We start from the raw sequence: 27413 nt of genomic DNA, 5'->3' as shown, positions 1-27413 counted from the left end.
TTTCTGTGTGCCAGCAGGGGCCATTGGCCCCTGCCTTTCTGTTTGCTAACAGGGGCCATCGGCCCCTGCCTTTTTGTTTGCCAGTAGGGGCCGATCCCCTGCCCCTTTTGTGCGCAAGCCTATACCCTTGGTCGACAGACCCGGAGAATCTTTGGAAGCTACATCGTAATGGGGACAAATTATTACAATTGTTGATCTCCAGCGAGGAATTCCTAGTGAACGTGAGTCATCTGCTCACATTGACTACATCCCTCTTTGGGCGGCAAGGCTCATTTGGCCCTGCCCCATCCTTTTTGGTTTTGAGTCATTTGGGACCGTTGGCCCCAACTCTATGTATTGGAGAAGTTGAGTCTTTGCCTTGCTTTTGCTTTGTCGGGGCTTGCATGTTAATATCGCATATTCGCAGCTACGACGGATCTCATTCGCGCTCCGCGACCCGAGCCGTCAATTGTGTACGTCCGCAGACGTCGGCAAGCTCGTAACCCTCCAAGGTAAGGGAAGATTGTACGAAAGACTTGGATAATTGAATTAAGTTCAATTAAACTAAAAACGATCAATAAAATGAATATATATATATATATACAAATATATATATATATATATATATATATATATATATATATATATATATATATATTTATACGAGTATGCACTTAACTCAAGGACGCGGTTTCACGATCCTTGCCCTTTACCTTATGTCAGTCTATACTTACCATCGTGTATCACGTCGAGATCTCGTGTTGCATTCTTGCTTATGGTTTGTATGTGCCGTCACGCATCGTGGCGAGGTTCAGTGTCGCACTTCTGCTTACCGCCTTTACCTTGTCGCCGCGCTTTGCGCCTAGGCTCTTGTTTTTGTATGTATTATTACTGCTTTGCTATTGCAGATGCCGCACAGGTTTTTGCTCTTTGCATATGCCTTAAAGGCATCCTCAGGCATTCACCTCTCTCTCTTGCGACGAGAGTTGAGATGGGAGCTAGCGTTACATCCTCGTCTAAGGAGGGGGATACCTTGCAAGGATCCTGACTCCTTAAGTATGCAGTCCTGCAGACGAGTTGGAGGTTCTGTTGAGAAACATGTATCCCGTCTATCGAGGCCGGTGTCGAGTCATGCGAGGCATGCAGATACCCCGATAGCGGATGAGGTTCTAGAAAATCGCAGGCATAATGTTGGCACAAGGTACTGCTGTTTCAAAGGATATAGTAAAGTTGATAAACTTTACATCCTTGTGAAACACTCCTGTTGAGGCTTCTTTTGAGGAGCTATACCCCCTTCATCCTAGAGTACTTGTAGTCGTGCACGACACGTCTAGTACTGCGATGATCGGATGAGACGGTCGTGCCACCACGAACAGTGCGAAATGCACAATGCTGAAATCACATAAATGGCCTCACATTCGCCTTCACAGGCAAGATGCTTGAGTGGTTTAAAGACTACAGCATAGAGTGGGTCGTTAGTTAAGCAACCCCTAACGTACCTGTTCGTTTCAAGTGGTCTGTCAAGGGAGAGGACAGGACGGTACAAACTCCAATGGACAGGTTGTTAACAACCACCCTACGGGCAATGATCCGGCCTCCCCAGTCATTGGAGTTAGGGGAAAGGGGCTACAATAGTTAGCTCAAAACTTCTGCAGAAGTTGGATGCATCCGTGGCACTGCCTCCTTCGGGGAATCCTCTCTCGGCTAAAGCCGTCCCTCTGGAGCGGACTCAACTAGCTTTTCGGGTTATTCAAATACATAGAATAACAGACGCCCGAACTAGTCTCCGTTGTTTCTACGTTTTGCCTGCGCGTACCCGCGGGCCAGTAATATCGAAACATAAAGTCTGTTCACACTGGTTGTTGAGTAGTGAGACTCACTTGCACTCGCTTGCACTACTGACTCACTTGGACTCACTTGCACTCGCTTGCACTACTGACTCACATGGACTCACTTGCACTCGCTTGCACTACTGACTCACTTGGACTCGCTTGCACTATTGACTCGCTTGCACTACTGATTCGCTTGCACTACATACGCGTTTGCACTATTTATCTGCTTGCATTGCTTACCTGTTTAACTGCTTATCTACTTTAAACTGCGTAACCTACTGAATGAAATGTACATAATCCAGTTTCCTTGTAGTCTATCTTGTGCACCTACTAGTTTCTTTAGCGAAACTAACCCAGTCTATGGGTACAGGTGATGAATAGGCACTTCACGGGCGATGGCAAGATGGTTTCAAGACTCTCTTCTTCCTGCTCTTAGCTCGCGTCCTGATGTTTTTGGGTCTTGTAATGGATTTTCCTTGGGACATCCGAATTTTGTACTTTTGGAACCTTCTTTTAATGAAAGTGCCTTTTTCAAGTAGCATGGGTTGTATGTTTTGGTTCTTCAGCTAACGTGCCCAAAGTGGTCAACTTGCCTTTCTAAAATTAACAAAAGGATGGGCTTCCGCTTATTTCTTAAACCAACTCTGAAATAAAGAGATTCTTTTAGTCTCTTGCCTGTTTTATGAAAGGTTTGAAAGTTGAAATTTTGGGGCGTTACAGTTGAGCTAACTAATGTAGCCCCTTTCCCCTAACTCCAATGACTGGGGAGGCCGGATCGTTGCCCGTAGGGTGGTTGTTAACAACCTGTCCATTAGAGTTTGTACCGCTCTGTCTTCTCCCTTGACAGACAACCAGAAGCGAATATGTACGTTAGGGGTTGCTTAACTAACGACCCATTCTATGTTGTGGTATTTAAACCACTCGAGCATCTTGCTTGTGAAGGCGAATGTGAGGCCATTTATGTGATTACAACATTTTGCATTTAGCGTTGTTCGAGGTCGCACGACCGTCTCATCCGATCATCGCAGTAATAGACGTGTCGTGCACGACTACAAGTACTCTAGGATGAAAGGGGTAAAGCTCCTCAATAGAAGCCTCAACAAGAGTGTTTCACAAAGATGTAAAGTTTATCAACTTTACTTTATCTTTTGAAACAACAGTACCTTGTGCCAACATCATGCATGTGATTATCTCGAATCACATCCGCTATCGGGGTATCTACATGCCTCGTATGACTCGACACCGGCCTCGATATACGGGATACGGGCTTCTCAACAGGACACCCGCTAAGTAGTTCGCTCAAACCCCAAATCGAGATCACCCAAGATATGCCAAAAAGGCGAGTAGAACCAGCCAATCACATCCTTCCAAATGCTTCGATTTTGAGCAGTTTTTAATGCTTTTGCGCAGCTCCCTGAAACCTCACGTCGACTCTGCAGGACTGCACACACGAAGAGCCAGGATCCTTGCGAGGTATCCTTCTCCTTTGACAAGGATGTGCCGCTCGCTCCTGACTGAACTCTTGTCGCAAGAGGGAGAGGGGTAAATGCCCCTTGCATCCTCCAGGAGGATGCCTTTAAGGCACACGCAAAGAGCAAGAACCTGCACGTCATCTGCAATAGCAAGACAATACCAACACATATGCAAAGGCAAGAGCCTAGGCGCAAAGCGCGACGGCAAAGTAAAGGCGGTAAGCAGAAGTGCAACGCAAATCTGTGCGCGATGCGCAACGGCAAAGTAAAGGACAAGGATCACGAAATCGCGTCCTTGAGTTAAATGCGTACTCGTATAAATATATATATTTCTATATATATATATATATATTTATTTAATGGTCTCTTTTTAGTTAATTGAACTTAATTCAATCGTCCAAGTCTTCTGTGCAATCTTCCCCTATCTTTGAGAGTTGCAAGCTTGCTGTCGTACGCGGATGTACGCGATTGGCGGCTCTGGTCGCGGAGCGCGAGCGTAATCCGTCGTACGAGCTGCAAAAGTAACGATCTTAGCAAGCAATACCAAAATAGAAAGTCAGGGGCACTGACGTCGTCCTGACGTAAGGAAGCAGAGGCAGGGGCATCGTGCACATGCGTACCTGCTATAAGCGCAAAGAGCAGGGGCACGACCACGAGCCCCTGCTGACATGCTGTCAACAAACAACGGGGAGGCAGGGTTGCGCCCATGCCTTATGAAGGCACGAGGAATGCCGAGGGGTCGCCCTGCTTACCAGAAGAGCAACGAAGCGAGGCCCTTCCCTGCAAGCCACTAAGGCGGAAGCAGGAGGTCGCACCTTGCCTTTCAACAACGAACGGAGGCTCGCCTGATGTCAAGGAAAAGCGAGGCGTGGGGGCTTGCCTCGGCCTGCCGAAAAACAGCGAAGGCAGGGGCGATGCCCCTGTCTAACGAGAAAAGAGGCACAGGGAGGGATCGGCCCCCTTCCCTGCCGCAACAAGGAGCAGGGAGGGGGCCGAGCCCCTCCCCTGTCAAAACAAAGAGCAGGGACGGGGCTCAGCACCTCCCCTGTCAAAACACGAAGCAGGGAGGGGGCTTAGCCCCTCCCCTGCCATAAGGGGATGCAGGGAGCAGGGAGGAGGGGCTCGACCCCTCCCCTGCCGTAACAGGAGGCAAGGAGGGGGCTCAGGCCCTCCCCTGCCTAAAAGGGAGCACGGAGGGGAGCTCAGCCCCTCCCCTGCCGAAACAAAAGAACAGAGAGGAGGGGGCGAGCCCCTCCTCTGCCGAAAGAACCACGAAGAGGCAGGGGCGCAGAAGCCCCTGCCAAAAAGTGGGCCGACACAGGGAGCTCCGCTCCCTGCCGGCGAAACAAGAGGGACAGGGGGAGCGGAGCCCCCTGTCGACACGACAAGTGACATGGGGCGAAGCCCCCTACCGACACGGTAAGTGACATGGGGCGGAGCCCCCTGCCAACAAATGGCGACGATAGGGGGCTTTGCCCCCTGTCAATCGACCCGAAGAAAAAGACAGGGGGGGAGTCCCCCTGCCGACGACAGGGGGCTCATCCCCCCTGTCGGTCTATCTCTCACGGAGAAGAAGAAGAAGAGGCGAAAGGAAAAGAAAAGGGGAGAGGAGGTGGGTGTGTACCTGGAGAGTCGCCGGAGCGGAAGGCGGTGGGTCGCCGGTGCCTTCGCAGCAGAGAGAAGGAAAGAGGTGGCCGTCGGCGAGTCTGGGGGTCGTCGGGTAGAAAGGCATTGCCGGCGAGGGTGGGCTCTGGTGGTGTTGTCGCCGTCGAGGGTGGGCTCTGGTGGTGCTGTCGCCGACGACGGCCTGACAGGACACTTCGGCAAAACACCGAAGACGAGGGAGAGTCGGGGGGTGTTGGGAAGAGAGAACGAGAGAGGAAGAAGGTGGCGGGGTTTCTCTTTGAAACCCCTGCCTCCCTGTCTTCAAAATACGGGAGGCGGTGCCTCCATTTGGGATCGGGTCGGGTCCGGGTCCGGATCCGACCCGAATCCTAACTTAATTTTTTTTTCAGTTTATTACATCCTACCCTCCTTAAAAGAATTTCGTTTGCGAAATTACCATGACCTACATTAGTAAAAACACAAGTGAGGGTAATTTTTCCTAATATTTGACCATTCGTCAGCCGAATCTTTGTTCGAGTTCTTTACCATCCTTGATGTAAACAAGGGATACCAAAGATCAAAATCTGAGGAAACTCGAAAAAGAAGCAAAAAACATCCGTATTATTCATGCGTAACATGAGTAGTTCACAAAAAACCCAGCAATGCTGGTACATAAGCATAACATGTCAAGCCATTTAGCTTAACAACGCTAAAAACATCTATAAAATAAGAAAAATTGTATACTTACAACGCGATGCAGATGCTCAATGGTCAAGAATCCTTACTTCCCTTATCTCTGATACCAAGTTGTAACGCCCCAAATTTCAAACTTGCGAACCTTTTCAGAAAAATAGGCAAGAGACTAAAAATATCTCTTTCTTTCAGAGTTTGTTTATGAAATCAGCGAAAGATTTTTCTTTGATAAATCATAAGGCAAGCTGACAACTCTGGGCATGTTAGCTAAAAGAACCAAAATGCAAAAAAAATCGGATATCCTAAGGGAAATCCGATACAAACCCAAGCGTCCAGGACGCGAGCTAAGAGCAGGAAGAAGAAGTCTTGAAGCCATCTTGCAATCGCGCCATCGCCCGTAGAGTACCTAAACATCACCTCTACCCATAGAATGGGTTAGTTTCGCGAAAAACTAGTAGGTGCACAAGAGAAACTAACAGAAAACTGAATTAAGTACATTTAATTCAGTAGGCTACGCAGTTTAAAGCAGATATGCAGTTAAACAGGTAAGCAATGCAAGCAGGTGAATAGTGCAAACACGTAAGTAGTACAAGCGAATAAGGCATGCGAGCGAGTAAGTAGTGCAAGCGAGTAAGCAGTGCAAATGCGTAAGTAGTGCAAACAGTAAGCAGTTCAACGCAAGTAAGCAATTCAACGCAAGTAAGCAGTTCAACTGACCAACGTAGCATACGATCCATTTGATCGTAAGCTGTGAATTACTACGCAACAAGCTTGTCCTCGTTCCTAGAACGAGGTCTTTGCATCTAATCACCACCAGGACATAGTTTCTCACTCGCTACTTCTAACCAACGCTTTGTCCTGAACGACCTTAATCTATCCTCATCTCTCAAAGTCTTACGCGACTAACCGTCACCGGTTATGACGCACTAAGGCGTCATACCTTCTCAAAAAAGCACACCCTTCCGTAGAAGGTCCAAAACATGATCCCTAACTCAAATCGCTAACGATCTGATTCTCACACCTGAGTCAAGCATGTAATCATGTTTAAACAGAAAGCCGAAACTATGAATTCATAGTTGGCTATCACAAACAATCTCAGAAGATCGTCACAGCTCACCATAACTTTTTTATGGTAAGCAAAAAGACAAGATCCACGTCGGATCATTCGGGCCGAGAGATATACGACCGGACAAGGAATTACCGCCCTAGAGGGTATGCCTGATCTTGGACCCTACACTTCCTCACAGGAGTTCACCGTCTTTGCGGCTACCCGTTCGTGGACAGTGTACATCCTCACAGAGATCTCCCACTGTAGTCGGGTCACCTGATCTGGGAAATGTATAACCTCACAACGAAACCTTTGGGAGATCAGTCCCTAACAAATGTCATATCCAATGAAAATCATTGCGATACACGCATCCACACAAATGACCGCTCTTAGGGTCGATAGCCACTAATACAAACAACAAGATCAATGCCCGGATCACCTGGTCTGGGACATGTATAACCTCACAAGGAATTCTGGCCTAGATGGTATAGCTGGTCTTGGACTATACACTTCCTCACAGGAGTTCACCGTCTTTGCGGCTACCCGTTCGTGGACAGTGTAATCCTCACAGAGAATCTACCACTCTAGCCGGGTCACCTGATCTGGGAAATGTTTAACCTCACAGCGAAACCTTTCGGAGATCAGGTGCTCGGCAGACACCCCACTCAGTGATGCATGCATCAATAATCGACTGCTCCAAACCATTGACCGCCTCGGGGTCGGTAGCCACAATATGGGCACAAGCATGCATATCAGCAATGTGCATCGTATCACTTCACATAGAAGCATAAAATCCTACGCATCGTGTTATTGCCACAAGGAATATTGCAATCCTCAAATAAGCCCTCTAAGCATGTGTAAACGACACATGAGAACGCACAAATATGGCAATTCAGTTGATTCTATGGGCGAAGGGTAACTAACTCTACCCGTCAGCCAAACAAAACAACTGAATAAGACAAACACTCATAACAATGCTCGTAAAACATATAATTACCATAAAATGGCTTAGTCCATGAACAAGTAATTAAATTAATCGTAAGGCATAAACCATTACATCACAAGCCATTCATAAGCAATCATACGACAACAGTTATAACACAATATGTAAGCAGCTTATAAGACAAGCATCCACATCAATTCTAGTTGCCACCAGTTCGTAGATTACGAGTTGTATGCAATCACATCAATCATAAGAGATGCAAGCCAACAAGTGCTATGCTACAATAAGCACCAAACAGTTCGACCAAGGGATAAAGCAAGTCACATGCTAATATGTAGCAACTGACATAATGCTATTATTATAAGTATTTAACCAGTATGAGAAGCTCCTTATTACTCCGCAAAGAACTGCGTAAGCAGTTTAACCAACTAGAGTAACGCCTTGACAGACGTGCACAGCTCAACGAGTAGCATACTGAACTATCGAGCAAGCAAGCAAATTAGTAGTGCAAGCGAAGCAGTAGTGCAAGCGAATCTCACGACTGAACGACCAGTGTGAACAGACCTTATGTTTCGATAATTACGAACCTGCGGGTATGCGCATGCAAAACGTAGAATCAACTAAAACTAGTTCGGGCGTCTGTTATTCTATGTATTTTCAATAACCTGAATAACTAGTTGAATTCGCTCCAAAGGGACGGCTTTAGCCAAGAGAGGATTTCCCAAAAGAGGCTGTGCCACAGACGCATCCAACTTCTGCAGAAGTGTTGAGCTAACTAGTGTAGCCCCTTTCCCCTAACTCCAATGACTGGGGAGGCCGGATCGTTGCCCGTAGGGTGGTTGTTAACAACCTGTCCATTAGAGTTTGTACCGCTCTGTCTTCTCCCTTGACAGACAACCAGAAGCGAATATGTACGTTAGGGGTTGCTTAACTAACGACCCATTCTATGTTGTGGTATTTAAACCACTCGAGCATCTTGCTTGTGAAGGCGAATGTGAGGCCATTTATGTGATTACAACATTTTGCATTTAGCGTTGTTCGAGGTCGCACGACCGTCTCATCCGATCATCGCAGTAATAGACGTGTCGTGCACGACTACAAGTACTCTAGGATGAAAGGGGTAAAGCTCCTCAATAGAAGCCTCAACAAGAGTGTTTCACAAAGATGTAAAGTTTATCAACTTTACTTTATCTTTTGAAACAACAGTACCTTGTGCCAACATCATGCATGTGATTATCTCGAATCACATCCGCTATCGGGGTATCTACATGCCTCGTATGACTCGACACCGGCCTCGATATATGGGATACAGGCTTCTCAACAGGACACCCGCTAAGAAGTGCGCTTGAACCCCAAATCGGGATCACCCAAGATATGCCAAAAAGGCGAGCAGAACCAGCCAGTCACATCCTTCCAAATGCCTCGATTTTGAGCAGTTTTTAATGCTTTTGCGCAGCTCCCTGAAACCTCACGTCGACTCTGCAGGACTGCACACACGAAGAGCCAGGATCCTTGCGAGGTATCCTTCTCCTTAGACGAGGATGTGCCGCTCGCTCCCGATTGAACTCTTATCGCAAGAGGGAGAGGGGTAAATGCCCCTTGCATCCTCCAGGAGGATGCCTTTAAGGCATACGCAAAGAGCAAGAACCTGCACGTCATCTGCAATAGCAAGACAATACCAACACATATGCAAAGGCAAGAGCCTAGGCGCAAAGCGCGACGACAAAGTAAAGGCGGTAAGCAGAAGTGCAACGCAAACCTGTGCGCGATGCGCAATGGCAAAGTAAAGGACAAGGATCGCGAAACCGCGTCCTTGAGTTAAATGCGTACTCGTATAAATATATATATATATATATTTCTATATATATATATATATTTAATGGTCTCTTTTTAGTTAATTGAACTTAATTCAATCGTCCAAGTCTTCTGTGCAATCTTCCCCTACCTTTGAGAGTTGCAAGCTTGCTGTCGTACGCGATTGGCGGCTCTGGTCGCGGAGCGCGAGCGGAATTCGTCGTACGAGCTGCAAAAGTAACGATCTTAGCAAGCAATACCAAAATAGAAAGTCAGGGGCACTGACGTCGTCCTGACGTAAGGAAGCAGAGGCAGGGGCATCGTGCACATGCGTACCTGCTATAAGCGCAAAGAGCAGGGGCACGACCACGAGCCCCTGCTGACATGCTGTCAACAAACAACGGGGAGGCAGGGTTGCGCCCATGCCTTATGAAGGCACGAGGAATGCCGAGGCGTCACCCTGCTTGCCAGAAGAGCAACGAAGCGAGGCCCTTCCCTGCAAGCCACTAAGGCGGAAGCAGGAGGTCGCACCTTGCCTTTCAACAATGAACGGAGGCCCGCCTGATGTCAGGGAAAAGCGAAGCGAGGGGGCTTGCCCCGGCCTTCCGAAAAACAGCGAAGGCAGGGGTGATGCCCCTGTCTAATGAGAAAAGAGGCACAGGGAGGGCTCGACCCCCTCCCCTGCCGCAACAAGGAGCACGGAGGGGACCGAGCCCCTCCCCTGTCAAAACAAAGAGCAGGGAGGGGGCTCAGCCCCTCCCCTATCAAAACACGAAGCAGGGAGGGGGCTTACCCCCTCCCCTGCCATAAGGGGATGCAAGGAGCAGGGAGGCGGGCTTGACCCCTCCCCTGTCGTAACAGGAGGCAAGGAGGGGGCTCAGCCCCTCCCCTGCCGAAACAAAAGAACAGAGAGGAGGGGCGAGCCCCTCCTCTGCCGTAGCAGGAGGCAGGGCGGAGGGCTCGACCCCTCCCCTGCCTTGACAGGAGAACAGATAGGAGGGGGGGGCGAGCCCCTCCTCTGCCGGAAGAACCACGAAGAGGCAAGGGGGCAGAAGCCCCTGCCAAAAAGTGGGCCGACACAGGGAGCTCCGATCCCTGGCGGCGAAACAAGAGGGACAGGGGGAGCGGAGCCCCCTATGGACACGACAAGTGACAGTGGGTGGAGCCCGCTGTCGACGATAGGGGGCTTTGCCCCCCTGTCAGTCGACCCGAAGAAAAAGACAGTGGGGGAGTCCCCCTGCCGACGACAGGGGGCTCAGCCCCCCTGTCGGCCGATCCTGAGAAAGGCAGGGGAGTTAACCCCCTGCCGATGAGAGGCGACTGCAGGGGCTCTGCCCCCCTGTCGGTCGATCTCTCACGGAGAACAAGAAGAAGAGGCAGAAGGAAAAGAAAAAGGGAGGGGAGGTGGGTGCGTACCTGGAGAGTCGCCTGAGCGGAAGGCGGTGGTGGTGGGTTGCCGGCGCCTTCGCAACAGAGAGAATGAAAGAGGTGGCCGTCAGCGAGTTTGGTGGTCGTCGGGTAGAAAGGCATCGCCGGCGAGGTCGCAGAGGGGAGGCTGTTGCCGGCGAGAGTGGGCTCTGGTGGTGCTGTCGCCGACGGCGGCCTGACAGGACACTTCGGCAAAACACCGAAGACGAGGGAGAGTCGGGGGGTGTCGGGAAGAGAGAACGAGAGAGGAAGAAGGGGGCGGGGGTTCTCTTTGAAACCCCTGCCTCCCTATCTTCAAAACAAGGGAGGCGGTGCCTCCATTTGGGTGCGGGTCCGGATCCGACTCGAATCCTAACTTATTTTTTTTTTCAGTTTATTTCATCATCCGAGCCATTGATTATCCAGATTGGTTGGCAAATATCGTGGCAGTTCCTAAAAAGAACGACAAAGTTCAGATTTGCATTGATTTCAGGGATCTCAATAAGGCTACCCCGAAGGATGATTATCCACTTCCTAATATTGATCCTTTAATCGATAGCACGATGGGCCACGCCATGTTTTCTTTTATGGACGGATATTCAGGCTACAATTAGATCAAGCTGGCCGTTCATGATCAGTCAAAAACTTCCTTTACTACAACATGAGGAACCTTCTGCTATACAGTCATGCCATTTGGGCTCAAAAATGCCGGGGCAACCTATCAGAGGGCAATGACCATTATTTTTTATGACCAGATGCATAAAAACATGGATGCCTATGTGGATGATATCTTGGTCAAGTCTAAAGAAGAGGAAGATCACCTCGATGCCCTTAGACAAGTCTTTGAAAGATTCATTCTTTACAAGTTGAGACTTAATCCTCAGAAATGTATTTTTGGAGTAGAGTCCGACAAATTGCTCGGCTTCATAATCAGCAAAAGGGGAATAAAGGTGGACTCGGCTAAAGCAAAAGCAATTATTGATATGCCACCCCCAACCAATCTCAAGGAGTTGCGAAGCCTTCAGGGGCGCATTCAGTCCATTCACATGTTCATCTCCATTTTGGCCATGAGATATGAACCTTTCAATCATTTGCTAAGAAAAGGAGTAAAATTTGAATGAGGATCGGAATGCCAACTCTCGTTTGAGCGCATCAAGTAGTATCTCCTTAACCCACCGATTCTGAAGCCACCAAAATTGGGGAGGCCTCTCTTATTATATATCTCCATCAATCAGAATGCCTGTGGTGGATTTCTTGCATAATATAAATAAGGCAGTTTGATAGAGCACGCCATCTATTATGTGAGCAAAACTTTCATTGATTATGAAAAGAAGTACTCTCGGATGGAAAAGACTTGTCTAGCTCTGGTTTGGATGTGCCAGAAATTGAGATATTACTTGTTGGCCTATGAGGTCAATTTTTTGTCAAGACTTAATCCTCTCAAATACATTCTCGAGCAACCGTTTCTCACTAGACGAATTGCGAAATGGCAGGTCCAACTAATGCAATATGACTTAGAATATGTTTCTCAAAAGTCAATTAAAGACCAAGCCATCGCAGATCAATTGACAGACTTTCTCCTGACAGAAGAAATAAAAGCGGAGAATGATTTTCCTGATGAGCACGTCTACAATGTCCAACAACCTCCAGTTTGGAACCTATTCTTCGATGGCTCTAAAAATATGTCTGGCATAGGGATTGAAGTCTTGTTAATCACTTCAGAAAAAGAAATGATCCCTTATTCTCTCAAACTTGGTTTCCAGTGCACTCATAACATAGCTGAGTATGAAGCTCTAATACAAGGCCTCAAAGTTGTGCAAAGTTTCAATGTCAAGAAAGTGCATGCCTTTGGCGATTCGTTACTTGTCGTCAGTCAAGTTAACACTGAGTGGCAGGTGAAAGATTCAAAATTGATCCCATATCAAAAGGTCGTCCTAGCTCTAGTGGACAACTTCGAAGAATTTCAGCTCAATCACATCAGGAGGGAGCACAATCAGATAGCTGATGGCTTAGCCAGCCTGGGCTCCATTCTATCCTTTAAGGGTAGCGAATCATGTCGTTCTTTCGAAGTTGGTAGGCTTGAGCAACCTGCTTTCATTTCAACCATGCAAGTAAACCAGGTCAATCAGAAGGAGAAGTCTTGGTACCAAGATATCAAAAATTTCATCAAAACTGATGAATTTCCACCAGAAATGCCGAAAAGAGAGCAATACACAATTCAACGCATGTCTGCCCGTTATTTTATCCTTGCCAATGTTCTCTACCGCCGTGGGTTCAGTTCTGAGTATGCCAGATGCTTAGACAAAGATGAAGCTATGAAAATGATCCAAGAGGCACATGAAGGGATTTGTTGTGGCCATGTTGGCTATCAAACTCTCGTACAAATCATCCAAGTAGGGTATTACTGAAAAACCATGCAATAGGACTGTCATCGGTTTGTGAGAAAGTGCGTCAAGTGCCAAATGCACGCACCTTCCATCCACGCGCCGGCCGCATATCTACAATCAGTTGTTTCTCCTTGGCCATTTTCTATGTGGGCTTTTGACGTCGTAGTTCCAATTACTCCTTCCGCTTCCAATGGCCACAAGTATTTCTTAGCCGCTACAGAGTGTTTCACCAAATGGGTTGAAACTATTACTCTGCGAACAGTAGAAGGCCGCTATGTGTTTTCTTTCATTCACAAGAACATTCTTTGCCGCTTCGGCATACCACATGACATTGTTTCAGACAATGGAAGTCATTTAAAAAATGAGAGAATGAAAATCTTCTGTTCCAAATTCAAAATTTGCCATCATTTCTTAGCTCCTTACTATCCTCAAGGGAATGGTCAGGCAGAGGCTACCAATAAGATCTTGATTCACATTTTGGAAAGGACTGTGAAAATAGGTCGTGATTGGCATGAGAAAATTCATGATGCACTTTGGGCATACCGAACCACCATTCGGACTCCAACCAACGCCACTCCTTCAGAGCTTATTTACGAGACTGAGGTAGTATTACCTCTCCATGTCCAGAAGCCTGTCCTCAAATTTGCCTCACTTATAGAATTGTCACTTGATCAATATCAGCAGCAGAGACTGACACAACTTGATCTACTAGATGAAAGAAGGCTCAAGGCAGTCGAGCATGCCCAATCCTATTGGCAAAGAATTGCTCGGCAATATGCTAAGTTAGTCATTGAAAGGAGATTTCAAGTTAATGATTTGATACTCAGATCAACAGCTCACATCAAGCATCGCCCGCAGGGCAAGTGGTCACCAAGTTGGGAAGGTCCCTACGTGGTCAAGGAAGTGCTTCATCGCAATACATATCGTTTGATCAATGCAGATGAGGTGAAATTGTCAGATCCTATCAATGCTCTACACTTGAAGAAATTCTACACCTAAAAAGTGTCCATGTTACCATTTGTATCCTTCCAAGAGCTCTTTTTAATAAAAATGATCTCCTATTATCTTGACATTCTTCGCCATCATATTGGGGCATTTTTATTTTATAATTTCATCTTACTTTCCATATGCAGGCAAAACCAAATCATTTCTCCTATAATCAATTTTCTTCTTTACCCATTCAGGATAAGGGAATAATCCTGAAAGTGGCCCACATACAGTAAACTATGAGGGTCTAATCAATCAAAAATTTTTCATTAAAAATCTCTATTTTCTAAATGTAGTTTAAAAATCGAGCTCATTTGCCAAACCCCAGTCCTCGCACTGGGTATTCCTCAGATTTTTCAATCATATACCGAGCTCATTTGCAAAACCCAGTCTTCACACCGAGAACTTTCAAAAATACAATCTTCTGATTAAATTTTGTTTCTTCTAAAAATTCTAGTTCTGACTTGAACTCCCAAAATCTGACTTATTTCAAAAAGATCCGACACTCGTTGGTCATGTACTCCAAAAAAGATTCAGCTTTTGCTGATCATGCACGTCAAAAGATCCAACTCTCATTGGTCATATATTTCAAAAGATTCAACACTCGTTGGTCATATACTCCAAAAAAGATTCAGCTTTTGCTGATCATGCACGTCAAAAGATCCAACTCTCATTGGTCATATATTTCAAAAGATCCAACACTCGTTGGTCATGTATTCCAAAAAAAGATTCAGCTCTTGCTGGTCATACATTCCAAAGGATCCAGCTCTCGCTGGTTATGTATTTCGAAAAATCTAACACTCGTTGGTCATGTATTCCAAAAGACCCAGCTCTCACTGGTCATACATTCCAAAGGATCCAATTCTCGCTAGTCATATATTTCAAAGGCTCCAGCTCGCGCCGGTCGAGCTCCCAAATCAATTCACTTCACAATCAAACCTTCGGGTTTCAGTTTCTCAAATCTATCATTTCCAAATCTTCAAATTTTAATCTCTCAATCAGTTCTTAACCTTTTGGTTGCAATATTCTCAAAATCTCATCATTTTCTCAAACATCGGGTTATAATCCCCCAAATTCAATCATTTTCAAACCATCGGATTAAACCTCTTCATTTCAAAAATCCAGTATTTTTCACTGGTCGGGATTTCAAAATCCAGTTTCTTATAACTGGTCGGGATTTCAAAATCCAGTGTTTTCTCTTGTCGGGATTTCCAAATCCAGCTTCTCTTAGCTGGTCGGGATTTCAAATCCAGTTTCTCATAGCTGGTCGGGATTTCAAATCCAGTATTTTTCACTGGTCGGGATTTTAAAATCCAGTTTCTTATAACTGGTTGGGATTTCAAAATCTAGTGTTTTCTCTGGTCGGAATTATCAAAATCGAGTTTCTCATAGCTGCTCGGGATTTCAAATCCAGTGTTTTCACTGGTCGGGATTATCAAATCCAGTTTCTTATAACTGGTCGGGATTTCAAATCCAGTTTCTCATAACTGGTGGGGATTTCAAATCCAGTGTTTTCACTGGTCGGTATTTCAAAATCCAGTTTCTCATAACTGGTCGGGATTTTAAATCCAGTTTCTCATAACTGGTCGGGATTTCAAATCCAGTGTTTTCACTGGTCGGGATTTCAAAATCCAGTTTCTTATAACTGGTCAGGATTTCAATTACAGTATTTTTCACTGGTCGGGATTATCAAAATCCAGTTTCTTATAGCTGGTCGGGATTTCAAATCCAGTGTTTTCACTGGTCGGGATTTCAAAATCTAGTTTCTCATAGCTGGTCAAGATTTCAAATCCAGTATTTTTCACTGGTCGGGATTTCAAAATCCAGTTTCTTATAACTGGTCGTGATTTCAAAATCCAGTGTTTTCTTTGGTCGGGATTATCAAAATCCAGTTTCTCATAGCTGGTCGGGATTTCAAATCCAGTGTTTTCACTATTCGGGATTATCAAATCTAGTTTCTTATAACTGATCGGGATTTCAAATCCGGTTTCTCATAACTGGGCGGGATTTCAAATCTAGTGTTTTCACTGGTCGGGATTTCAAAATCCAGTTTCTCATAACTGGTCGGGATTTCAAATCCAGCTTCTCACAACTGGTCGGGATTTCAAATCTAGTGTTTTCACTGGTGGGGATTTCAAATCCAGTATTTTCACTGGTCGGGATTTCCAAATCTAGTTTCTAATAACTGGTCGGGATTTCCAAAATCTAATTTCCCCCTAAAGCTAAATCAAAGGTTCCACCATTCCTCTAAATTTCAGCTAAAGGTCTCATCAAAATATATATTGAGTAGTTTTTCACAAAGGATTCTCAATCATTTTGCCAATCTGCTGAAACAACCATTGATTCCAATATTTTACGGCACAAAGAAATCATCTCAGATTGCCTCTAGTATTCTTTTAAAAAAGGTGAAGCTTTTTGCGAAAAGGGATAAAATTCAGTTCTTTTTTCTATTGATCAACCAAAAGGATGTAAGAATTATCCTTGGTATGATTAGCGAAAGGAATATTCAATGATGTTGAAAAGCCAAAAGCGAATCGATATTGATCATAGTTATGTCGCATGTTTAAAGATGACTTTCTGACAATCAGGTAGTGGAAATATCCTCAGCGATAAAAAGAATCCACTCAATCCATATCTCCTCATTCATTTAAGCTGTAATCAAATATCCGCAAAAAGGATCTCTCAATTGTCGTTAAGTTGAAGGCGAATATGCGAGGTAGACCGCCGGGGCCAAAAAAGATTCGGATCATCTCCGAGATGAAGGAGTTTGTGACGGATCCTTCCAGGGAACGTTCAAATCACCGTCAAGATGAAGGCGACTGCACTGAACCTCCCAACAAAACCCTAAAAGATATTTGACTACTGTTATCATCAAGAGATTTATGACCAATGAGCCAATATCACCAATATAATTCCTGAGATAAAAGAAGGATCAGAGCATCTCCAAGATGGAGTTTGTGACGTACCCTTCCCCGAAAAAGAGAGAAAAGTCAAGACATCTCCAAAATGAAGGATGATGTAAAAACCCGAGAAAACTCAATGTCTTAAAAGAGTGCCAAAGAGATCATCAAGGGAAAAGTCCCAGGACATCAAACTGCCAAAATTGCCAGAAATCACCCTTTCTTATGCGAAATTTTTTCATCAATATCTTTTCACTGATTGTTTTTATGAAATTAAGAATGTCTCTTCTCTTCTCATATAAGGGAAATGGATAACTTTCTTGAAGAAACTCAATAGCATTAAAATTTGAATTCGACTCTGGAAACCAGGGAGTTAACCTCATTTGGAAGGAATACTCTAGGTAAAAAGAGGAAATATCTTTTACACACGTGCACATTCTGAAGTATTTGAATCAACTACAAATTTTATCTTATTGGCAAAAATTTTCAGGTAAATCAGAAAATGATGAAATCTACCCTAATTAAAGATCCTTATGGGGAAATCGATCGCCTAAAATCTGGTAATTTTGCTGCTTAGTAGTTTAGTTTGTGTTATTTGAGGTTGATCTGGTGGCTTCTGTGCTGTTGTTGAAAGAATTGTTTCTTTGTTATATTATGTGGACCATCATCATTATCATCATCAAGTATTATCCCAACTACATGGGGTCAGCTTTGTTATATGATGTGGACCAACAGATCTATTAGACTCTCACTGTTGCCAAAATCTTTTGTGTGCTTTCTGCTAGAGGTTTATGCTGCTCGGTAGAAAAATGGCATCTACATTCCTACGGAGCACTATTTTCACGAGGAAAGTGAAAAAAAGTTTGTGGTGTTTCTTTTGTAGACGGTAAATGGTTACTGTTGTGATTGGTCGTGCCACAGAACTCGTGTTGCACTAATGACTGCTTTGACAGTAGGCAATGAGATTGTGTCACCCTTGTTTACGTTGATATTATAGAAAGCCTTTTAGTTATTAGGCCTGCTGTTGGTGATTTTTCATTAGCAAGATAAGAATCTGTCACATAGGTGCGGGTGTGGGTGCAGGTGCGAGTATGGGTGTGGATGCGGTGATGCAGCACCTTAAAAAAACTTGGGTGCGGGGATGCGGAGGATATATATATATATATATATATATATAAATTTTGTTTAACAGTTTTAAGTTAACATTAGGTGTATGTGTGTGCATTTATGTATTTATATATATATATATATATATAATAGATAAAAATGGACTTGATTAGGGTTAACTGAATCTACTTTTGGATAGAAATGGACCTCATTGTGGTTGACTTCACCTAACACAAAGGAAGCTGCATCCAAATGTTGCACTCGCCTCGGTGTGGGTGAGACGCGGGTGTGGTGCCCTATTAGAAGAGTCCGTGTTACATTGATAAGAATTTAATGGTGACCCTAGATTTATTTATTTATATATATATATACAGAGAGAGAGAGAGAGAGAGAGAGAGAGAGAGAGAGAGAGAGAGAGAGAGAGAGAGAGAGAGCATCGTATCACTGGAGGCCTCCGGCATTGAATGCGGTCCAAGACTGCCTGGTTATTTTTTTTTTCGTTTTTTAAGACATTTAGCGCCGGTCCAAGACCGGCGTGCTTTCGTCCGATGTAACGTCGAACACTTCCTATATATATATATGTGAAAACTGAACATATTCGGCCCCATAAGTTTTAAGTGTTTTATGATAGATCTGAGTTGTTAGATGTGTTTATCATGCTTGATTTAGTGGGAATCCACTCTCGGATCAATTTTTTTCTATGAAAATGCATAGTTTTATGAGCCAGGCATAAACTGATACCTGATTTTGGATCATTGGAAAAACCTGTATACAAGTCAGATTCCGGCGATCCAAAAGCTGATTCCCACTAAACAAATCCTATAGATCACATCTATGGTGTTAGACGTGAGGAAAAATACTTAAAACTATGATTTTTAAAGGAGCCTAAGGAGGCCTAACAAAAAAGGAGTCCTAAGGAACACATTACTCTTTCTCTTTCTCTCTATATATCCTGTGTCAATTTTATAAATTTCTGCATCGTATTCTACGATGTTTGAGAATATGCTGCACCCAACCAATTCATATGCATCTTGAGTTTTGTTGTTAATATATACTTTCACTTTCATATGCCTATTCCTTTATGCATAGTTGGCAAACCCGGTGAGTCGACTCGGGAATCACCCGAGTCAACCCAGATCAGACCCCAACTGGGTCACAATTCAGGACTGCCGATCCAACCCATTAAATAAAATTTTTATCATGTATTTTATTATTTTAATGCATAATTCTTATATAAAGTCACTTGTTACGAAGAATCTAATATTCTTCAATGGAAAAAGTTAATAATCATGTATAATTATATGTTTTTGCAACTTACCTATTGACATATTGACTTGAAGTTTAGTTATTTCCATGTCTTATTCATGTGCTTACACTATAAAATATGGAGTCCTGACTCGTCTGAGTCACCGAGTCAACCCGCTGACTCCGTGACCGAGTAGGGGTCCCATCCTAGCCCGAGTCACGAGTTTTCCAACTATGCTTTTATAACCCCCTCCGACGATTTCGTCGGAGGGGATAACCATAAAAAAAAATGACGGTTTCCCTTTTGGGGAAACCGCGTTTACGAGAGGGGGTGAGGATAAACCTCACCCCCCAAAATCCGCGGGAGGGTGAGGGTTATCCTCACCTTGTGTGAGGGCTATAAAAGCCCTCACGCAACCCTCCATCTTGCATCAAGCGAGCAACGGAGAAAGAGAGAGAACGATAGAGAGAGTGAGAAAGAAGGAAAAAAAATAGAGGGCTTAGCGACAACAACGACGACAACGACAAGGTAATCGTCCTCCTTTTCATCTTCTTCGTCTTCGGCGGGTTGAGGGTTGGCAGCCACTGCCGGCGAGTGTTAGAGAGAGAGAGAGAGAGAGAGAGAGAGAGAGAGAGAGAGAGAGAGAGAGAGAGAGAGAGAGAGGCGGTCGACACCTCTGCTGCAGAATGGAAGGGGGAGGGTCGGCTCAGAGCCCCCCCCCCTCTACAATGAAGAAGACGCTGCCCCTTCCACGTTCTTCTTTCTTTTAAAGGGGACCGACCCGATCTGGGTGTGACCCGGATTGAACCGGGTCGGTCTGGGTGCGACCTAGACCGAGCCTGCTAGTTTGGGTCGCACCCAGACCAAGCCAGCTTTTAAAACAAAAAAAATTGTGAGATCGGCTCGGTCTGGAGACCAAACTCAGGGTCGGGTCAGACCACAACAACAACAACAACTACGCCTTCATCCCAAAACAATTGGGGTCGACGATATGAACCAAAAAAGGAAATCATTCTGGGTCTTCCACTTGAATCCTTCTCCTCCAATCATTTCTATCCAATGCCATGTCCTCGGTGAGGTTCAAAGCATTCATATCCTTTCCTATCACCTCCATCCATGTCTTCCTAGGCCTACTCAGACCTCTTTTAACTAATATATTTTCCCATTTCTCCATCCTTCTAACTGGAGCATCATTAGGCCTTCACCGAATATGTCCAAACCACCGTAAACGATTCTCTCTCATCTTATTTTCAAAGGGTGCAATGCCTACCTTCTTACGTATCTCCTCGTTCCGAATCTTATCTTTTATTGCATTTCCACACATCCATCTCAGCATACGCATCTCAGCTACACTCATTTTTTGAACTCGGGGTCAGGTCAGACCGAGTTAAAAAAACTGGTTGAATCGGTTCAGATTGAATTGGTTCATGTGGAGTCAGTTCAGACCAAACCGGTTCATGTGGAGTCGGTTCAGACTGAACCATGTTGGATCAACCCGAGTCAGATCGAACTGGGTCCCGGTTTTTAGTTCAGATCCAGTTTGATCTGGACCAGACCAATTTCGAATCTGCACTAACTGATCTGGATTTGATCGGATCAGTCCTAGATCTATATCAGAATTGGATCTAGATCCAGTTAGACTGTTCTGGATCAAGTCAGGCTGTTCTGGATCCAATCAGACTGTTTTGGATCTAGATCATAAATGGATCTGGATTCAGTTAGACAGTGTTGGATCCAGTTCATAAATGGATCTGGATCGGGTTGTGAGATAGTCTCGAATTGTACATAAATTCAAAATAACCAAAATACCCTTATGGGTACCCGAGATCCATTTCAGTAAAATGAGCATAACTTTGCACTCCGAACTCAGAATTGAGTGAGGTTTGGTGCGTTGGACTCGTATCAAATAGAGGAATCTACTTGTCTATTAGTTTTGGTTAGATTAGTGACACCAAAATCGAGGGTTCATGAGTCAATTCGAGAGGATTATTTTGGTAATTCTGTAAGAGGTTTTGTGCTTTAATGCTAGCATGTTTGTGTAATGACCAGATCATATTGTTAGAACATCTTGAGACTTGATTGCGGCCAGAGCACAATGTTTGTACTCGACGTAAGGGATATTATAAGTAATTTTAGATGTAAATAAACATTTTTACGTTGCATGCTATTGTAATGTTGTGAACTACTATGATTAGCATGATAGCTTTCAAGTGAGGACATGGCATGCATAAAAATTACCATGCTTGACATTTTGTGATGATTTCATGTACATGTTTATTGTGACGCACATGCTGTTATGGTATGACATGCATATTAGAAAGAGATTATGTTGTGATACCATGTTTATGTGATTACTGATAACATGCATTATGATGAGATTATGTTTAGATTGGAGTCCTATTTATTGTATTCATATTGTATGAATGAATATTTTAAGATCAGCATGCATGACCCCTTAAATCCCGAAAGTGGAGACCTATGGCAAGAGCTACCTGGTTCGCGGCCAGAGTGCAACCTCCATGGAGAGTGGGCCACCGGTGATTTAACGATGTGGAGACACTTCATCGTTGTGTGCTTAGTATGAGATAGTATGAGTCCTAATGTCATCATGAGATTAAAGAGTGATATCCGTCGTGATCAATTTACGACATTACTCGTGAGAGGATGAGTGAATTACGAGTTTGAGAATGCGGTTCAACGTGTTGAACTTAGTTTATGACTTAGGGTTACACTTACATAGTGTTTTGGGACTCTGGAAGACCATGTAACCATCATGGTTAGGATGTAGCATGAACCATACCGAGATTGAGAGCCTGACCTTTGTTAGAAAGTGACTTTGAATACATTAGGTTCAATAATAAACCCATACACATGCACACGAAGTGCGAATATACCCACTCAATGGAACAACACAAGCACATCATGTGCTAATACATAAACCCATAAAATGGGTAAATATGACTTAAAGTCATGAGTTGAATATTGTTGAGGAAAAAGGAAGAAGAGGGTAAAAACCCTATACAATGGAGCATAAGCTCCTACAAGGAGTGAGAGAATTACAAGGGGAAAGCCCCTATTTATAATACAAGCAAGGAGCCACTTAGGGGGCTCCCAAAGGAGTCGTTGGGAGCCCCCAACGGTCATATTTGTGACCGTTGGGGGCTCCCCAACGACTCTTTGGGGAGCCTCCCTAGGTGGCGCAAACCACTAAAAAAGAAAAAGAAAAGTAAAAATTACAAACATATTCCAAATGGAATATGTGTAAAACTGTGAAATGACTAAACTACCCCTATGCCTATAAATAGAAAAATATATATTATATATATATAATTAGGATAATACATATGCATATATACCATATATGAATATGTATTATCCTTTATATATATAAAATATATATAAGATTACATGGGTTGAATGATACATTTTAACAACTTTCTGGTTAGCTACCGGTGGGGTTCCCGTGGTGGTTTCACTGCAATGCCTGGCAGTACAGGGACCACTGAGAGTGTATGGTTCATTGTCAGGCTAACATGTAGAATTGAGGTGTTCTACGTGGGTTGTTACTTCCATAGACGAGTATGACCGGTATAACCGACCTAGTGATATTTTATTGAGTGAGGGTTTGAGAAAGATAATGAAGGTAATTAAAATATACAAATTTGTGTGGTGTGTCGAAAACTAAACTAAGACTAGGGGCTTAGAGCCCACTACAATTGTAAGTTTAAGTGTTTAGTTGCTTATAATTATTCCTTACTGGGTTGTAGACTCACCCTCCTATGTTTAATTACAACTGTATGTTGCAGGCACACTAGCATAGACAAGACTTGATCGACTTCTTCTTCAGCAGAGTATTTAGTAGTTTTTACTTTCATGTCATTGAATAATAATGTATTTGTTATTTTCTTTTGTTATGAATGATGAACATTGTATTAGGAGGCTTATTGAATGATAATGATTTTTTTAGCCATGTTTCTCTGTGTGAACTTTTAACTATTCCCTTTGGGAAGTAATACCAACCGAACTCGGACTCCCAATTTACAACTTTTATGAGTTCATTGCAGTCAATTTTTGTTTTAGAATCCTATTTATGTGCTAATGCTTGGCTGTTTTTTTGCCACATTGAGAAAATGGAGTGCATGCCAGACTCGAATCAGAAGGTATGCTAAACCTTAATGTCAATCCTTGCTTACGATTTGTGTGTGAAATTATGAAATACAATTTTCAATTTTGCAATACCTGCTTCATACCTTTTTTATCCTTCATGAAGCAAATAGAAGAATTGAAAGAGAAACACAATGCTCAAACTCAACGGTCTTGTTTTGCAGACCAAACTTGATTCAACACAGGTCTTTATTTTGGCCCATTTATTTAAACCAGTGGATTAGTCCATCCAACACACTTCATTTAAATAAATGAATTTGTACTCTTGACCTCGTAGAAACGAGGAAGTTGCTTTCCATGGCTAAGGAGGGTTTGAGGAGGCAACAATACACTCTTCAAGACAGAATATGTTATATCTCAACAAAGAAAATCAGGTTTTAATATTCTAAATCTTGTGTATTTTAATATTTGTTTAGGAACCCTAGAAAAGGGCAATGATGTGATTTACATATTTTTGGACAAAATGCTCTAGCTGATCAGGCATGCATCTTGCACTCTGAATTAGACAAATCAGTAAGAGATGTATCTGCGTTGTTTGCCAAAATAGGTGTCGCCTTTTCCGACTCATGGAGCTGCTTTCTCATACTTGTGTTCTTGCACTAGTGCATACTAGTAACTTCTCGTTGGGCTTGTATTATTTTGTCAGAGAGAAAGGAGAAGCTGAATGCTGGAAATAAGTCATTGGTTGATGAATTTAAAACGGATCTTTCACATAAGCTTAATGAACTCTCGAGTAATGTGGCTGCATCCTTGACTCAACAAATAGAGTATCTTGAAGCTATTGAAAAACAGTGTAATTCTTGCCTAGATTTCCATGATAAGGTTTTTCTTTTGTTTTTATTTATCCTTGAAATGTCCCTTTGAAAGTCATTTCATTGTTTTGACACCTATATCTCTAATCCATGTCAGTCTGAACTGTTATTGAAGAAGAAAATGGTGGATTTGGAAGGTTTGTATGCTTCTCATCTGGAAGCACTGCAAAATGTCGTCCGGCTACATAAGGCAAATACAAATTCTAATCTAGACGAGGTTGCATCATTATGTCCAAGTAGCTTGTCTTCTGTTGAAGTGGTTAAGATTTTCCTGGTCTGGAATTTCTGTTGCTATTTAAGTTCTTTGCCGAGTGAATCCTATGATTTGGTTTGGTTTAGATACTTAATGTGGAGGCTGGAGAAGCAAACAAGATGTTCAAGGATATCCAAGCTACGTTCTCTAATCACCAAGGCGAAATAGCTAATTTCGCTAGAGAGCTGAAGGAGGTATATGGGCGTGTTGCCTTGCTTTGTGCACTTGTTGCAAGATATGGCACTATCTTGTAAAGCTTGTTCTGAGTTTGATCCATTATTTTTTCTGCAACAGAGATCTCGTATGAGGATTGAGCTTATTAAAGAAGCTTCTATGACTACATCTGGATTTTTTGAGAGGCTGGGTATAGAATCACGGAAGCTTCATATCCATCTTTCCCAAACACGAGGCATGCATGCAAAGCATTGTTGATTTTCAAACGGCATTTGAGGTATAATTTATTCTAAGCATTTCATTGTTCCTGTGATTAGTTTTTTTGCTTGGTTACATGTCCTGATTGGTGCACCGGAACAATCAAGATTGGATGAAGATAAGCTGTTGCAAGGCATTAGCAATCTGATCTCTTCATCCATGAATCAGATAAAAGAGTTGGTATGCAATTATCATCATAAGATTCCTGTGCAGGATTGTCAACATGGTTCTTGACTGGGTTTTTTGTTTCAGGTAAATACGAGTCTTCTGAGTTTGAAGGATGCTCTTTCAGAGGAAAGGCTATCATCTCAAAAGCATGTGTCTGCGATAGCAGGCGTTACATGTGATGCAAAGAGAAAATGGGAGGAGTTTGCAGCTCAAGCTGATGGCGATGCAAAGGACACTGCAGATTTTTCTGCTGCAAAGCATTGCCTTCTGGAGGACTATCTTCAGCGATGGTTAGTATGATCATGATTGTCCTATAAGTTTTTCGCCATTTCATGTCACTTACACACTGTAAGGTATGATGGGTGTTTAGATTATTTTGTTCTTGGTTTTGGACTCTGCAGTGTTAGTATGACAGATGCAGTTTCTAGGCACTGTACGATAACTTATGACTCGGTTAAAGAGATGGGGAGAAGACATTTTGACAGTGGAATCTCTTGCAAGGTTGGTAGTATATTCTATGCAACCTTCTCCGTTTCTATTCACATCTGTTTCTACTCCAGTTTCTTCCAAGACTGCCAGCTCTGTTTAGAATTTATTTGAAGTGACAAACTCCACATTTTTTGAAATAGATTATGGTCACTATTATGCTATGTAACACGGACTCTTCTAACAGGTTACCGCACCTGCGTTGCACCCGCACCTATGTAGGTGTGACACTTGGATAGGGCTTCCTTTGTGCCAAGTGAAGTCAACCACACTGAGGTCCATTTCTGTACAAAAGTAAATTCAGTTAACCCTAACCAAGTCCAGTTTTATCTATATTATATATATAAATACACGTAGTGTTAACTTAAAACTGTTATATATATATATACCCTCCCCGCACCTCAGCACCCAAGTTTTTTTAAAGTGCCGCATCGCTGCATCCGCACCCGTATCCACACCCACACCTATGTGACATAACTATTATGAGATGTCAGAATTCAGAACACTCACCTAAATTCATAAAACTTACCTCAGTTTTTGTAGAACTTCATTTAGTGTCAATAAGATTATCCAAGATATCAATAAAAGCTGTTTTTTTGTTGAACAATTTGATTTTTTTTGCAGATATTTCTGTGCAAACTATTTCCTTTTGTGGTTTTGTAAGTTCTGATTCAGTTCTTTTCCTTGATGTCAATTTGATATTTGTTATTTTGGCATTATTGTTCAGGGATGCAGTTAGCTGCAACGAGATGCATGATGCTGAAGTATACGCCAGCAGAAGTGCTGCTGAAAAAGATATTTCAAGAGAAACTGCGTGCCTTATCCAACACATCGAGGGTAAGTGCTTATCTGTGTGATGATGTGCTTAGTTTGTAGGAATTTCTAAAAGCAATTGTTGTTGGTTGAACAGGTTCATCTGAGAATGTGCATGGTAGATGTGGTGAGATGTCTACTGCGGCTGCTCATTCGAGTGCTCTCACAAAGCTTGAGGATGATCATGGTCGCTCCATTCATGACATTGAAGACAATTCAGAAAGATGCTTTTGCAAGAAATACATGGTTTGTCATCAATTCATCATAATTCATACACATCTGAGTATACTGTATGGACATGCATAAAAACTTTGCCAACGGCTGATGGTGCTGATCACTTTCTTACATTGTAGGATTACGAACCAACAACACCGAGAAAGAAGGATGTAAGCTTGCCTAGCAAAGAAATGATAGCACAAATGCAGACATTGCCATTTGATACATTGATTGAGTTTAGGCAAAAACATCCCTATGAGTCAGATGAGAAAGACCATGCTGTTAATTGTGTGCTTAAGGAGACAAAGATTACTGGCCTTGAGGATTTTGTGACTGTTCTTGATTCTAGAACACCATTGAAGGAATTATATTTGTGTGTTTTTTGAGGTGTGCTTTAAATTGTAGCTATGTTGGCAAAAGATCTGTAACAGTTTTTTTTTTTTGAGAAATTTATTTATTGTATTTCAACGAAGTATGGAATGCAGTTTTCATGACAACACGGGTTCAAATTCTGATGCCGGCTTGAATTATGGCAACAGGTCAGTTATACGTTGGGTCAAGCTTAATCTGTATACGTTGGGTCAAGCTTAATCTGATACCGGATTCAAATTTCAGTGGCTCTGGTTCTGGATCCATATCTCACACTAGTGTTGTAGATCTTGATATGAT

General features: G+C 43.3%; 1 pseudogene; it reads left to right on the top strand.

The window, feature by feature from the left end:
- Positions 1-27130, top strand: part of LOC149840136 (kinesin-like protein KIN-5C) — a 49272-nt pseudogene extending 22142 nt beyond the window's left edge.
- The last annotated feature ends 283 nt before the right edge of the window (positions 27131-27413 follow it).

Source organism: Nuphar pumila, chromosome 4, assembly GCF_984573655.1.
Source record: "Nuphar pumila chromosome 4, dmNupPumi1.hap1.1, whole genome shotgun sequence".
In the NCBI taxonomy this organism is placed as follows: Eukaryota; Viridiplantae; Streptophyta; class Magnoliopsida; order Nymphaeales; family Nymphaeaceae; genus Nuphar; species Nuphar pumila.
This window is presented reverse-complemented; position numbering and strand designations above follow the sequence as displayed.